Genomic DNA, 17378 nt, shown 5'->3' on the forward strand with positions numbered 1-17378 from the left:
ATTGATAACATCTGGGCCTGTTTTCAGATTTAAAGGGAGGAAAAAGAGCCTGAATGTGTGACGTCACTCCTGCAACACAATGAAAAAAACAAATGCACGTGGCTATATTGGTTGTGGCAGGCAGCAAGCAGTATCATGTGTGGTTTTACTTTTCAAAATGTGATGCAATTCTCTCTGCAACATTTGTGGTAGCCATGGTAACACATCTAATCTGAGGAAGTGAATGGTCAAATGCAAAATATGTCTAAAAGCTGAAGAGTGTACCTACTTGAAAGCCTGAAAGCCAACCTCAACAAAGGACGAGCAATTAATGTTAGCATGCCTGTTGTCGGCGTACAAGAAGTTGAACCCGTGATGATAAAACTTTTAATGAGGCATCAACAGCTTCATTGACATCTTCTTTGGGTAATTAATTAGGTAGTTGGATAAGTTGTCAGAGAAATGGGGCTCTTTTCACTGTTTTGTTTGATGTTTTAATTTAGCACTTCTTTTTACACTAGCTGCAGTCCAGCTGAAGGGAAGTCAGAATTTCCCAGACTGGAATACTTCAAGTTGGATTTCCAACTGGAAAAATGGCGGCTGTGAACGTAAATGGTAGTAAAACTGTAAAACATTTAATCTGTAGTGTTGTGTCCTTGTGACCCACTAAAAACGCCAGATGCAGTCTGCTGCCGAGGCTCCGTCCAATAACGTGCTGCAACCGTGTTTTTAAGTGCAAAAAACAAGCACTGTGCTGCTGTCCTAGTGATGCATGAACGACTCTGCCTTGCTAAGGAGCAAAACAAACCCTGGTCTGGTAAATGGAACACAGAAGTCGTACATCTGAAACCTTAGTATGTAGCCATAACCAATGATAGTGTAAGATTACATTTAATATTGTATAATGCAAATATGATATGACCCTGGTAGCTGGTGTGGTGTCTAAAAAGCTACCCAACCCTAAGTAACAAACTTTATTAGAATTTCTCTGCCCAAACCTGAAGCACAAACTAGTATCTCTTAAAAATGGCAGTGGAGAGGTTCACTTCAGTGACTCCAATTAGTAGGTGTAGCCAGCCACCTGCAACTGGTTACAGACACCTTTACTGGGAAACAAAAACTGAAAGTAGCAACGAACTACAAGCCTTACCTTACACCAGCAACCAATTGTTACAGGTGATGAGCGATGAAGCTTCAGTCAACAAAAATCCGGCAGGGTCTTTCCTCTTTTCACGTCAAATTGATGTTGCTAGGAAACCAACCAGGACCCTGTACTAGGTGAACAATAACATCTTATTTGTCACAAAAGAGAGAACACTTTTATAACAACATATTTCATACAACATATCATACTATCCGGTTTGAAGCTTTGCAACCTTTCAAATGGAATTAACAGCAAACGCCTCTCAAAATAGAAACGCGCATCCCAGTTGGAGTTCACAGATTTTTGACATCTTTTGTTTTATTATCATTCTTGAAATGTTTTTATTGATTCCTTGTTCACTGTGTTGTTCTGTTGTTTTGGCTTTTTTGCTTTGTGAATGTGTTTGTTTTGGGTTTGCCTTGAAAACTATTTTGAAACCACCTTGTTTAAAAGAAGACGTGGAAGATTAGGTTAAAATAAAAAGTGATATCTTTTGGAAAGAAAACATCAACTTTTAAATGATTTTCGTAGTTATATCTGGGTAAACTCTCTTCTGCAACCTTTCCTTATAAAAGTAGTTGCATTCCAAAGGAACACTTATTACACTTATTCATTCCCAGCTCCATATTTGTATTATTTCTGTTCTTGCAGATGTGTAGAACAATAATCACAAATAATCCTTAGGTGTCTCATGCTGCACTTTGAAGCACCCCTCAGTTCATCCTCTGTTTGGAGAAGCTAAACGGGAAGTTGCAGCTTATCCTGTTTTAATGCTGATTAAGTGTCTCTCATAAAGAGTAATTTTAGACTGAAAGTGGATTTCTGTGCTCATGGGACAACTGTGCATCTGAATTGACCATATGGAAGATAATATCCCTTCTTACTGATAACACTGAGCAGAAAAACTGAAGTTTGGGGATTAGCTGTACATACACCAATCTTGTTTGAATTCCTGGTTATGTTTAATAGCAGCTTTCACTACTTTAAAAATGTATATATGAGAAAAAACAAACTGTAATATGTCCAATTTAACAATTAACTCTAACCAAGGTGAAAATCTGCTGCAATATCTGTTAAAAGTAAGCATCAAACATTTGCACATCACAGTGTCCTTAGGCAAGCTATTGAACCTCAAAGTACTCCTTGAGGCATCCATCAGTGTGTGAGTGTGTGCATCACAGGCAATAGTGTTTAAAGGCAAAGAATAAAGCACTGCATTATTGTGTGTGAATGGGGCGAGTAGTAAAAAATGATTTAGGATTAGAAAAATGCTATTTAAGTATTTATGCCTTTAAAAAAACGGATCAAAACATTAAACTTTTAACACAAAATGAATAATCAATAACAGCTGCTTATTGTTACTAGACCTGAATGTAATGTAATATAGTAACAATCTGTATTTCAACGTGGAAGACGGCAGTAGTCCAGATAAAGTGCTCACTCTCCAACAATTTATGTCAGTGTTTGTATTTCACTTTTTTATTAACAGTTGTCATTGAGTGGAGCTGTGAGCTCTGCACCAACTTAAAAGTCATAAACAGAAAGATATTTATTAAATCTGCAGGGTGCTCTGTCTATTGGAAGGACTTTTATTTACAGAAAACTGATAAGCTGTAAGTAATCGTGTCCTGCAGCTCCATCATCAAGTAAACTAACACAGGATGTAAAATATGGCTCTTTAACTCTTATTCTCCTCTCGTCATAAGATCCTATATTCCTGTTCCCTGGCAGCAGGTCTGCACTTTATTTTAAGCTTATAGTGTGGCTTCTGCTGTGCCCTGTCAGATCAAATGAGATGAGACACACTCATTGTCAGCGAGCATTTGTTCACTTTTGTGGCTAATTAACCGTATCTTAAGTTCATCCTGGTCCCTGCTGGGCTCTGCTTTTGACAAAGATATAAAGTGAACGAGGAGAGGGTCAGGCATCAGATGTTGTTTCATTCAAATCAGACCGAGACGCACACTGTCATGTGATGGACGGTCATAATAAATTTTTAAGAGCATGGATGATGAAACCGCGAGGCCAGAGCTACTGTAGTGAGGCTTACCATTGACTTGATTTACGTTTCCCATCCAGTGATATCAGGAAATCAGTCAAAGCTGACATCTCTGGCATCTGAAGTTTGATTCTGACAAACCTTTGATGGATGATGCATCTTCACAATTTGTCTGTGACCTGAAAAATTAGACTGGATGTTATACTGGGGAGCAACAGGAAGTTTAAGGCAGGTAAATGAGCCTTATTTGATTTCGTAGTCTGAGGCTGTGTAGACAAAACAGCACAGCACAGCAGGTTCACGGCTCACGTGAGCTTATTCTTTCTGTTGTTAGGAACTGACACATTTGCTCCAATAACTGATTACAAATCTATAAAAATGTAAAGGTGTAAATGAGGCACTGTCTGGTATCCATTTATAGCTGCTTCTTCCAATAGTTTTCCCATCTGTATTGGAGTTCTGAACAACCAAAGAGAGAGACTGGTGTCACTGGTGTGTCGCTCCACCAACATTTTGTGACTTCCCTGATTTATGCTCTCCCCGTGTCAGATAATCTACATCCCTTTGTTCAGTGCATCAAATCTTTCTCAATCTTTGTATCTTTTGCTTCAGTAATTAGTCACTCGCTTAGTTTTGCCTTGTGCAAATGTAATTACACTTCAGTTTGTTTTCAGTGTCATTTTTTGTTTGATTTGTTTATTTACCTACGTGTTCTTGGCCTTTGGTTTAACGACTACAGCTCCCATGGGAGCGCTCACACTTAGCCTGGGGTCTGCATTTCAGTTTTCTTTTCAATACAAGTACCAGTGTTTTTATTTTCAAGGCACGTCTCATCTTGTACTCTTTTTTTTTTTAATTTACTTGGTTTTTATCACTTGATTTTTATTTTCACCATCTTGTGAGAAAGCTGTTTGTTAGGGTTAAGAAATTGCTTGGGTCTTTTTACAACTCTGGACACATTAAACACGCTCCATTTTCTACCCCAGCTAAGGATGATGATATCCGAAACTATTCCCAACACAGTGAACTCTGAACTTGACAAAAACCATGAGTTAACCCAGAGTTGACCAAAAGCAAGTGAAAATAGGTCTGTTTTTAAGATGTTAACTCTTGGACAGGTATGTAAGTAGCACTGGGGGCAACACCAGAGAAAGGTTGGTAGCTTTTAAGTGAGACAAGGAGAATGGGAGGAGTTATTGGGAGGGTGGCCTAAGCGACCTGGAGGCATCTTGTGATGCTTTGTCCTTGTGCCATTCCAGTGGGTTTTATGTGTGTGATACTGGCTTTAAGCTAGGATGAGAAGTGTGTGTCAAAGTACACATTTGTACAGCAGCTAATCATCTGGCTAATCTCAGAATTTACCAGGCTTTTCCTAGAGTCTTATTTTTTTCATTCTTTTTGATTACATCAGGCTTATTTCATGAATATAAAAGTAGCAATCCTTCTCTTCATAAGCTCATTAACTAACATTAGATTTCCGTTGAAGTCTTTGTTATTTCATGTTGTATGCAGCCACATCTTATCTAACAAATTAAGGTGTTAATGATCGCTAAACAAAGACGTGTTGCATGCACCTCTACACAGCTATGTTGTGTGGTGTATGCATATCTTGAGATTTGATAGTCTGGAGTTTTGTCTTCCTTCCATAAAATCACAATTGACAGAAACCTTCAGATTTACATTTTTATGTCCGATTTGAAACATTGTTGCCACTAATGTGATTTTTCTAAATAATGCGAGTTATCTTAAAATAATGTGATAAGCGCCTCAATAGATTTGCTGTCCTTTAATTCATTTCGGTTTATAATTTTGATTAAACTTCAATTAGGCTTCATTTTATGCTAGATCTGCTTGTGCTAAATGCAGTCCGTGTTCTATAGCAACCAACTTCTGCCTGCAATTATTCACACTAATGAAACCACTTACTGCTCAGTTTTCCAATACCGGGAGTGAGGAGTAGATTTAAGAAAAAGGTGGAGGAAGAGAAATGATTGCTGAGATGAAGAGAGAGAAAAGGTCTGTGATTGAGAGTCGAGACGTGAGAATGGGAAAGTAACGAAATTGCAAGATAGAGGGATTAGTGTAAGCAGGTAGAGAGGTAGACTCAAGGAGATTAAGAGAGTCAGATAGACAAAGGGACTGTGAATCAATGAGGTAGTCAATAGCGAGTGGGAGAGATGTGATGAGAGAGAAAAATGGCATGGAGTAGGAGGAAGAAAGGGCCCCCTGTTGTGTCAAAGTCCCGCCGAGAAAAATGGCACCAGAGAAAATGAGAATCTACGGCACTCCAGAAGTGATTGAAAAAGCCTGTTTTATTTTGCCTTATCGTGGTGAACAGGTACAGATTCAGGATAATATGGTGACAGTTATTCTCCCAGGAATCCACGGGAAAAATAATAAGGCAACAGAAGCTTCGTGTTTGATTTGGGAAATTACAGAGAGCTATATAAAATAAATGCTTAATATCAGTGGGAGATTAATTACTGTGCTTAGGATGATAGACAGCCATCGTGATTGAGGTCTAAATAGAAGGAATGTAATAGTATAGCTGTGAGGAGGAACGCATGAGATTGTTATTACAGGAAGCTTTAAACAAGCAGCATCATTGGAGAATCAAAGACAGAATGACTTGCGGTATGTACTTGAAAATAATTTTGCCTGAAAGAGACTTTTTGTTCAGTGGCATTTTGAACACCACAAGTATGGGCTGTAAGAAAACCAGTTGTTATGATGGTCTGACATTTTAAAAGTCATTTTTGAAATGTTTCTAAAAGGAATGTTTTTACAAAATCACATATCAAAAGTCTGCTGTTGAAAATATGTTCTGTGGTATTCATCTTACTCAGCTCAGGAATAACTATAGTTAAAAAAAAATGACCTAAAACTTTAAGTGTAAAATGCTGTCAGTCTAGTTCCACTGTTATTTCTTAACCCCCAATCGATCACAGCAGATGGCTGCCCCTTTTTTTCTGGCTTGTCTTCCTGTTAAAAGGACGTTTTTCCTTCTCACTGTCACCAAATGCTTGTTCATAATGTAGGGCCTTTTCCTCCAAATAAAGCATGCCTTGAGGTGACTGTTGATACGAACTGCCATTGTAGAAATAATACTAAATCGACTTAAATCTGTAGACTGCAGTAAGGAAAGCCGGAGAAACCCAAACATTCTTTGAAAGGTTTTGGTACGCGAGTGCTATTCTTTGTCATGAAATGTGGAAAAGCAACATTTGCTGCGAGCCCTTTTGTTGCTGGTTTGCATGTCAACAGCAGCACACAAATCTAATCTAATCTGTAATGTGAAGAAATGCTTAGGTCTACACCAGTGCTAGCAGCCCTGTGAGGCTGTGAGCCAAGATCTGCATACTAAGAAGCTTTTACATCTTCTGCAGGAGCAATATGAGTAAAAAAAGAAGGAACGTCGCGCTGTCAAGTACCATTACAGTACCACACAGATAGTAAGGGATTGTCTGATTGTTGGGGTTCTCTCTCTACAAATGCAAAGGTGTGGTTCTTATCTTGCATTATAAAGTGACTGTTGCAGGGAGATGGCATTATATAAACAACACAGGATGAAAACCTGCAGAGTGCAGAGCTCAAAACCAGAAGACTACATTTTATTGGAAATGTTTTGGCACAGTGGTGCTAATGTTTTTCTCTGTCGTGTAGTTAAAAAATATAAAATTACAATTATTTGTTAGATAAAGGCTGTAAATGTGATGTAGCACTCAAATCTGTAATGCTTATTATCTATAAACAGCAATACAAGTCTATAGACATCATTATTAGTTATTAGCTAGGCACACCAGTTATCAGTGCAATTCAGTTTTATTTATATAGTTCCAATTCACAAAAACTGCTGCCTATAATAAGGCAAAGAGCCTTCAGTATTACAGCAAAACCCCAACAATCAGACGAGCTGCTTTGAGCAGCACTTGGTAATGGTAGTAAAGAAGACCCACAGTTTAACAGGAAGTGGCCTCTAGCAGAACCAGGCGCAGTGAACAGCAGCTATCAGCTGTGACTGGGGAATGAAAAGAGGGGTCTGACCATTCAAGACCATCTACGTGAGAGGAAGGATTTAAAATTCAATTCTGGATTTAACAGGGAGCCAATGAAGAGAAGCTAATATGGGAGATATGTGAGCTCCCTCTCTCACCCCTGTTAGTTATTTGCACTGCAGCATTTTGGGTCAACCAAAGCTCCCTTTGCAGGAAGCTTTTACAATTCAATTCAAATCGATTCAAAACACTTTATTTATGCCCAAGAAGCAATTAAAAAGGCACAGAGAGCACCATATAAGACACAGACAGAATATCAAACATGCATAAATACAAAAGCATCAATATAAATAAGATCTAAAATGACCAATCACCATTCACACTAAGTGTGATAAAAGAACTGACTGTGGGAGGGGACAAGAAAGAGCAGAATACTGGGCAGAAAAGGGTCAGAGTTCAGATGCTGAGGCATGCAGGCCTTACATCCTGGACAGTCTATGTCTTGATGGGAGCCAATCAAACGCAGAGTGTAAGATGTGTGAGGGATCTTGGAGAATCCTGTGGGCACTTTTAATTCCCTACTGTTCATAGAATTCAAACATAGCTCTGACAGGACTTCCAGTAATTGTACAGTCGGTCTTAATAATGGAGTTTGTCCGGTTTAAACACCATTACTGAGAACCACCTGATAATAAATAATTACAGTAGTACAGTCTAGATGTAACAAATGTGAGCACTGGTTTTGCAGCATCACTCTGAGACAGGATGTTTCGTATTTTCGCAATACTGACAGAACACAGTCCGACACATTTATCCAACATATCGTGATCAAAAATAAGGTTTCTCACAGAGGCCAAAGTAATGCCGACCAGATTAAATATCTGGTTGGACACCATGTTTCTAAGATTTCTTAAAGGCCAAGTACAATAACTTCTAAATTTGTCTGATTTTAGAAGGAGAAAGTTACAAGTTATCCAGGCTTTTATGTCTAACTGATCGATTTGTGTCATCTGGCTTCATAGAGGAATACAACTGGGTGTGATCTGCATACAAATGAAAACATAAACAATGTTCTCTAATGATATTACCCAAGGCATCCATGTGTAACTTTTATATTAGATTATTATGTTCTGCTTTTAGTTCCCTTTTTTAGCTTATTATTAAACAGAAGTGTACAGCCGAATAAAATACCAAATGCAAATTTGATCAGATGACAGAGACAGAAAGTCAGATGTTGGAATTTATGACCATTTATCTGTTAATCATAATTCTTTTTACAAATTTGATGAGAATCCATCCAGTATTTTCTTTAGTCCTGACCAACATGGGCCAACCGCACCAGAGGAAGAAGAGGAAGAAGAAGAGGAATGAAAGTCAGTAGAAGTAAGAAAGAAAGAGTGACTGAGAGGGCAACAAGTGGAAAGGTGAACATGCAAAGAGTGAAGATAGTGAAGGTGTAAGTACCTGTGGTCAACCATCCAAAGCAACAGGCAGTGAAGAAGAGAGGTGAAGAAGAGAGTGCAGGCAGCGTGAAGTCGGTGGAGATGAGTATAAGGCGTGATTTGTAGGTGTGATTTGACAGAAGGATAACAGTGAGAGTGAGATCTGCTATGATGTACAGTTTGGAGATGATGGCACTGACAAAATAACGAGAAGGCAGAGCTGAAGAGGTTAAGATTTTCACTGGGAGTGAGCAGGAGGGACATGATTAGAAAGGAGAACAGCTCAGGTTGAACAGTTTGGAGATAAAGTTAGAGATGGTTTGGACCAATGTTCCCTCTAATTTTTCATGTGTCTGAGCGAACACACAAACTCCCTGAGCGTCCCTTGGACCACTGTGAGCGACATCAGACGTGTGCACTGTGGTCACGCCAGCATCTAATCCATCCAAGTTACATGGTTTATTAAAATAATCAAATTACAACATTTACATTTATGTTAGACTACTTTTAATTAACTGCTTTAGCCCACTTACAATGAAAATGTAAAAAAATCTAGTCATTGACCTGTGCAATATGTTAACACTATTGGAAGTAAAAATAACTTGAACTCCAATTTTGAAAACACAACTTTCATATATATATAAGAACTATAGAACTTGACTGCATGCTGAGGTGGCAACTCAGCCATTTGATTCATGTTACAGCAGCTCGTGAGTGAATGAACATAGTGCAATAAAAGTACTTTTAGAAGTACGTTTTTCCAAACACTTATATTTACTTAGATTTACTTGAGTAGGGTTAGGGGTTGCAACTTCAGCATGCAGTCAAGTTCTATAGTCTTGCTAATGACCTACTAATTTTATTCAGATGTGTTGCAGGAGGGACACGTGGAAAAGTTTCGGGACACCGGCCCTCGAGGACTGGAGTTTGAGACCGCTGGTGTAGATGATGGACCAAGTTTTTGAGTGTAGTGAAGGAGGGCATGCAGAGGGTTGGTGTGACAGAGGAGAGTGCTAGGGATAGAGTGAGATGAAGGCAGATGATCCGCTGTGGCGACCCCGAAAGGAAGCAGAGAAAGAAGATCACTGCCTGATGCTAGTCACTTATTATAAATGAGCTTGAATGACTGAGATTACAGTCGTGAAAGAATTGACTGTTCCTTTGTGGTTTGCTGCCACACTCAATCATTATTAAATACAAAAATATACTGTTCAAAAGATTAGTTGATATTATTCATGAGTTCCAGTCTCCACCTGTGGAGAACCTCAAGGAGGATGAAGCTGTAACGACAATGGCAAGTCTTAAAAGCCTCGGCAGTTCATTCGATTTTTAAAAAGCTGTTTATTTTCAAAGTTCTGTCCTCACAGTCCTCATAACCGAATTAGAAATTATATCAGCTGTAACGTTCCCTCTTGCTGTCTGACATTTTGTCTTTCTCAGTACTGAGGAGGTGAACGAGGAAGAAAATCCTGCTGTCTGCACAACAGCCGCTCCTCAGCAGAGATGCTATCGCTGCAGGCTGCATCAGAGAAGTCCCCAGGCGGAAGGGGACGCAGTCTTTATCTGAAAGTTTAAAAGTCCTCCTTATAGCTGTCTCTTCCTGCCTTTACACCTCCTCATCATGATTTACCAGGTAAAATCAATGATGGATGGTGGACTTCACTGGGATTTGTTGGTTTGGTCTATTTTATAGGGGGAAAGCAGCCAGCGCCTGTCTTTGTGCTTTAAATTTCTATTTCACAACACAGCAAGCATTACGTCTGGCATGTACCGACATCCGTGCTCATCTCAGGTGTATTTGTTTTCCTTTTCTTTGAATTTCATCTAATTACAGCTATTTGACACAGAACAACTGTTCTGTAGTGTCTGCGTGTGTCTGGCCGTATGTAAAAATCAGGAAAACAGTTAAACTCAAATTGAATTCAGACAACCCAAACAAAGAGGCTCTTGTAAATTATAATTTAATTCAGTGGGTGCCAAGCATTTTAAATTGAATGTGTATGTGTGTACATGATAATCACGAACTGGGAGGCTGCTGTTCTTTTTCCTCTTTGACAAATCCAGGTAGATTAGTTCTGTCTGTCTCAGCAGGAACGATGTGAAACAGTTAAGGCACAGGAACCTGTTTTAGATGCCACAACACACACACGCGCACACAAAATCACAAAAAGCGCCATGCTGACATTTAGACTCTCGGATAAAAACCACAAAATGCACCTCCTGCCCACCTCTACACATCCTTGTTCGTGCACTCTCATGTTTAACATACAAACATGTACTCCATCTACCCACAGCAGTCACGCATACACATAAAGCACACTTATTCACATTACAGAAACTGTTCCATGGATCTCCAAACACCCACATATAATCATCCCATATTGCAGAATTGACAAACACCTCTGGTTCTGGCTTTTTTCATCTTCTGCGGGAGCAATTTGAGTAAAGAAAGGAGAACAAGACCGACACGCTGTCAGGCACCATTACAGTCCCACACACAATACACATTATTTACTGTGTATGTGCTGGCGTGCAAGCATGTGTATGTGTGCTTGACTGTGAGTGTGTGAAAAGTGTGTAACCACCCGTCATTCCTCTCAACAGCCATCTGTGGTAACACTGCCCCCCTGTGTCTAAGTTGAGGAACTGCAGCATAGAGAAGTCCCCACCCTGAGGCATTTCATATCTAATTATGCTGTCGAATCAAATTTGTTTAAAGTTAATATTACACTCAGGTCTCATAATGTACAAACAATGGGAACAATAACAATAACAAAAGGTGAAATGGGGGAAATGAAAACATGAATAAAACTGTCAAGAGCAATAGAATTCAAAGGGTTGCAATTAAAAATGACTGGAGTAAAATGTCGCAGATCAGATTTAGGTACGTCAAGGTCTGATGACACATCTAAAACCTAATCACGCCTGTGGAGTGCCTGTCTCTGCAGAGACTGTTTTTAAATGACAGAAAAGTTATTGTTAGTTTCAGCAGGTGAGGGGAAGGTCCTTGTACAATATACAGCAAATTTTAATCTATGTTTATGCCACTGAAAATGGGTTAGATCTGCACATGTCGATGAAAATAAGAGGAAAAATAAAGGACCTATAACTCTGGAGTTTGGTTTTGTGTGAAAAACTAATGTGGAAAAATTCCAAGTGGAGGTGATGTAGCTATTCCAATGGTTGCACCCACCTTCCAGGCATTCATTATAATATACTTCACTTCCTTGGGAGATTTAATTAAAGAACAAGCTGTGAAGTACATGTGTAGTATTAAAATTGCAGGCTTGTTCCTCCAGCACCAGTTCATGCATTGATAATGCTGTGCTTCACAAACATGAGATTTAGCTAAATTAGCAGCATGGTTGTCAACTGCATTCAGCTGAAATCTAATATTAATATTTGATGAGGTGTCGAGAACTGACATTCATGGCACTCAAAAATGACTCCTACTAACTCTGGTGGTCCCTGACTTCTATGTGCCGTGAGATCTGGATGTCAACACCCGATTGATCAGCCATTAGTAGCTGTTACTAGTCACACAGATGCTGGCAGACCTGTCGGTAGAGTTATGGTTTTCAAGTGCTTTGCTGAAAGAACAAGAGGCACACCTGTATTCATACTTGTAGAAAATACTCTCTGTGCGATTGCCCAGTTTTCTTTTGATTGTACTGTTGAATGAAAGCACCTAGCATGACACTAGCAACAGTTTTGCTCTCAGTCCAACAAACAATCTTTCTGCCTCTGGTTCACATTCAGCACTGCAGTAGACTGACTGTTTCTCAGAAGGATGTTAGCATTCACCAGCTTCTACCAAGTACTCATACTTAGCACTGTTGATGTCCCATTCCATAAGACAGGTAGCTTTTGCAAGCTGTATTAATTTCCTATTGTCTTTAGCTGGTTGGTGTATTGTCACAGTTTGGTAATGTTTACATAAAATCCCAATGGACATCTGGACTTTCCCCCAGTTTGGCTCTGCACATCGTTTGAGAGCCACTGTTGTAGCTTCGAGGCAGGGCAGTAATTTCTGTTAGAGAGCAAGTTAGATAAAAAGTTGGTATTCTGTAGCACAGCGGCCCCCAACCTTTTTTGCGCCACAAACCGGTTTGTGTCTGACAATATTTTCACGGACCGGCCTTTAAGGTGTCGCGGATAAATATAACAAAATAAAACCAGCACCGGTACCAAAAAAAAGAAGATGTAGTCATAACACACGGGAAAGACCCAGGGAAACCAAATTAATGATAAAAACAATTAAAAAAATAATGCTAAAAACCAATAAAAACTCTAATGGGGACCGCTGCTGTAGCATGTCTCCTAGAGAATGCAGATGCTATTCATAACCTGGACTTTGTGTTTTCTTTTATCTTACTTTTTGACTCTGACTTGCTATATTTTAGGTTTTTTTCTACAAGTTTTATTCACCCATTCAGACACATATTGATACAGCTTTTACAGATATTGATAAAGCACTCATGTATTCCTGAGTCCTTTATCTCACAATCATCTGGATGCATCGGGAGCAACTCGGGGTTCAGTTTCTTGCAGAAGAATACTTTGACACGTACAAGCTACACGACAAGTGCAGGTGACCTATTTTTTTCTCGTTCTTTCTTTTCCTAATCCTAATCATGTGATTTTGTTCTCCAAACAAGTAGCTTTTATTGCTTAAAACTAAAGGAGTTTTTAGCTTAACAAAACTAAGCTGTGCATGAAAATAAAAGTAAACAGCAAGTAAAAAATATGTCAAAACAAAAGATTCATGTCTCAGGGTTCATAGTTGATTCTGTTACAGCTCTACTACCCCTTCAGCCTCCTGATACGAACTTAGGGGAGGTTTTGCCATGTAGCCACAAAAAGACACCTGTAGCTTTCATTATGCCAGAATCACTCCCACCGAATTAGGTAATAACAAAACATTTTATTACCTGCTGTTTTGTGTGTAAGCCACCTACAGCAGACATGTATGGGACTGAGAAGAACTGATGATGGCCACCAGTGTACTGATAGCATTTGCAGTGAATGCACAGTCACATTTTATATTTTGATTTTTGTTCTGATTTCAAATCGATGAAAAACGTTGGCGATCTTTTGATACATTTGTAGTACAGCCACTTCCCTCAATTGTAACTCTCTTTACTCCCAATTTCATCTTTCTGTGTTCTAATAAGACAACAAGATAGTCCTAAAATCATATATAATCTGTATAACAGTGCATTAACACCATTTATTAGGTCAGAGAGACACTTTGTAACTTTTTAACAAATGTGTCATGAGGTACAGGTTTTAAAAAAGTTTCCCAAGTTGGGAAATCTATTAACTTTAGAGGCCCAGCTGTTGATTTTTCATAGCGACATTCTTGTGCAACATTAATTATGACGTGCTGTCAGATATTCTCTGTGAATCGCTTTCATTAGGTTTCCTGAAAATCATTTAGTAAAATAACTGACAGCTTATAATTATGCTCATAATATCCTGCAATTAAACTATAATTTCATCTATAAATTAATTTTCTGTCTGCTGTTTTAGAGCAAACAACAACAACAACGGGCCTGCACACATTTACACACTTGGAAGTTCGGTGACGGGTTTCTCATTGCGGAGGTCTTTCTACGCAGTCGTTTCTGCCACCGAAGAGCCATTGCAGTCTCTTGATGCTAATTTCACTGGGTTAATTGCTCCCTTTGCTTCTTCTCCATAGCTCAAAGTTTGAATCATTAACATGGCGACAGTAATTCACATTCTGTCTGCTTGCTTGAGCCTTTACTCAGCTGTAAACCAATCAGTCAGCTGTATTTAAATGAGAGGGGAAAATGACTGTATATTTCATGAATTAGATTTTCTGCCTGAAACAGTTGCTTTAATGACTCTCTTGAGCAAGGAGTTGGTGGCGGGGGGGAATAATTCGCAATCTATGTCAAGGTTAGAAGAACATTTATATTAGTTAATTCAGCCTTGAATGAAGTAATCATATTGTGAAAAAGTAATTTAGATTACAACTAATGTATTCAGGCAGTTTCTTAGTAACAACATTGGGTGAGAGATGGCACACACACACACACACACACACACTGTGAGTTGCTTTCATTTTAAATCTGGTTTAGGAAGCCGGGAAAGATCTTCATCATTTAATCAAAAAAATGCCTTTTAAAAGTTGAAGCAGAAAATGAAATGAATTGCAGCTGGATAACAGCCATCCTCCCTCAGCATTACCAAATCTTTGTATCAGAATAGATGAACATATTATTTACTATTTAAAAAAAATCGCTCATGTCTGGCCTGAAGTTATGAAATTAATCCTATTAGTGATGATGAGTGTGACACAAGGTAAATTTAGCATGTCTGCATATGTTATGGTGTCAGGTATGATTTTGAAAATATAGAATCTAAGTTTTGCTTTTAGAGTTTACATGTTCTGACTTTAATTTTTGTAAGACAGGTAGCAGTGAGTTGAAATCCGTCACCTTTTAGGTCACCTTATTTTTTCCAGCACATTCGAGCTCTCATAATTATGTAGTTACAGGAAAAATGGACGGTGGATGGTTTGATTGAGTTGAGAACCCTGCGTTGAGCTCAAGTGCCGCAGCATTTGGATGTTCCTTTCAAATTTTAGCAAAGTGAATAAAAGGTACGTTCAATTTTTTAAATGGACGTTCCATATTATGCCAAAAAGAAAAGTGGTACATGCTAAACAGGCAATGAAGCCAGAAACTGCAATGATTCTCAGAGATTGAGGCCCTTTTGTGTGAAATTGCAGAATTTTGGAACACATATACAGCCCCAAATGTTCTTTGATCAATATGATATGTCCAAACTATTGTACAGAACATTTGAACACCAGCTTTGTTTCAACATTTCACAGCTATAGGCTACATTCACTAGTGTTCATATATGCTATAAAGCAGCGGTCCCCAATCTTTTTTCTGCCACGGACTGGTTTATGTCCGACAATATTTTCACGGAACAGCCTTTAAGCTGTCGCTGATAAATACAACAACAACAAAAAAAACCAGTACTGGTACCCCAAAAAATTATTTTCATTCATAACACACGGGAAAAGACCCAGGGAAATTGAGTTATATATATAAACGATAAAAAAAATAATGATAAAAACCCTGAAAACCATAAATTTCACACCCGAGCCTCAACTCTCTCAGCCCGGAACCAAACGTCTCACAGACTGGTACCGGCCCGTGGCCTGGGGGTTGGGGCCCGCTGATATAAAGTATTTGACACTGAAGGAATCATGGGTAGAAGATGAGGCTGGTATAACAATATAGGATAAAATGGAGATCTTTCTTATGTTATAACTTGTTTTGACTGGGAACCTATCTCACATGTTGATATGATTGTTTAAACTTGGAACAAAGTAGATTTTTTGACATTTATACCCTTTAAAATTCAGAACTCCAAAACAACTAGGATGGTCATGGTTGTTTCTGTCATTATAACCCACAGATATCACATTGGTGCAGTTCTGCTGTGATAAATCTGATAATATTGATGGTCATTACATTACAAATAGATATCTCCTGTACTTAAGAAGTTATAACAGGTCACACACTGATGCAAAGGTCACCTTGTGTGTGTGCAGGAAGACGCTGCAGATTCAACAAAAAAGCAGCAAATGGCAACCTAGGAATGAGAATTTTCTAAAAACCTGGAAAGTCTAAACTTGATATTTTCAAAACTCTGCAAACCATGCAATGTATATTTGATTTGGGGGTGAACTATCTCTTCATTTTAGAGGTCCAAGATGCTGTTTCAGCAGCCCTCCAGCAGAGAGAGCAGTTAGCTACAGAGTGGATGCCATAAGAGAGATGGAGAAAGGAAGAATTGAGAAAAAGGAGACAGAAGGAGAGAGAGAGTGTCACAAAGAGATAGAGGAGAGGGAGGATAAAGGTCAGGAGGAAATGGGGAGAGCTCATTCAAACCCCACCAAATACAAATGCCCCTTCAGATATGGTTGAAGGTCACAGACAGATAAACAGGAAGAATAGGGGGATTCTCCATCTCCTTGCTTTTGTCCCTGCTATCATTTGACAGATACTAGCAGTCTGTATTAACTATTCACCGCTAGAGTCTCAACATTACAGAGAGCAATCTAACCTGGGCAATTAAAGGAAATTTCTTCCCAGCCGTCCTTCCCAACATCTTTCTGCAGAGCAGCAAAGTGATGTCTCCACCTCATGATGTAAGACATTATGCAACCCATTAAACTCATATTGTTGCAAGCATATGGCACATTTGGGAATTTATGCTCTTATGCTTGCTGATGCATACTAAGTGTCTCCGGCTGGCCTTTAAAAATGCCCTTTAATTATCATGCTATTTAATCAAAGAATTTAAAGCAGCAGTCCACACTACAAGAAATAAAATATAAAAACTGCATCTAGACTGGAGCCGACAAAAACAATATGTTGACCCTTAATTTTCGCCAGTTATATTTCCAGTAACACTCCATTTGGGGAAATTCCAGTAGATAAGTCAAGTCTGGTCAAGTGGCTTTATTGTCATTTCCACCATTTGCAGTGGTATAGTACACAGTGAAGACCACGGTGCTACATATAACATATAACAGACAATCAACAAAGGACTACATAAAGTGCAAGTGTGCAAAACTTACAAAACAAAACAAAACAAAACAACACCAGACAGAACAGAATGATACAGACACAAGTGCGATAGAAAAGTGCAACAATAACAGTGGGTTGTGCAAAAGACTGAGCATTGTGCAAAAAGTAGCTTGACGTATGAGATTATGCAGATAAGTGCTTGATAGATAAATAGCTTGTTAGACTAAAACCAAGTGACAT

Source organism: Oreochromis niloticus, linkage group LG22 (genome assembly GCF_001858045.2).
Source record: "Oreochromis niloticus isolate F11D_XX linkage group LG22, O_niloticus_UMD_NMBU, whole genome shotgun sequence".
Lineage (NCBI taxonomy): Eukaryota > Metazoa > Chordata > Actinopteri > Cichliformes > Cichlidae > Oreochromis > Oreochromis niloticus.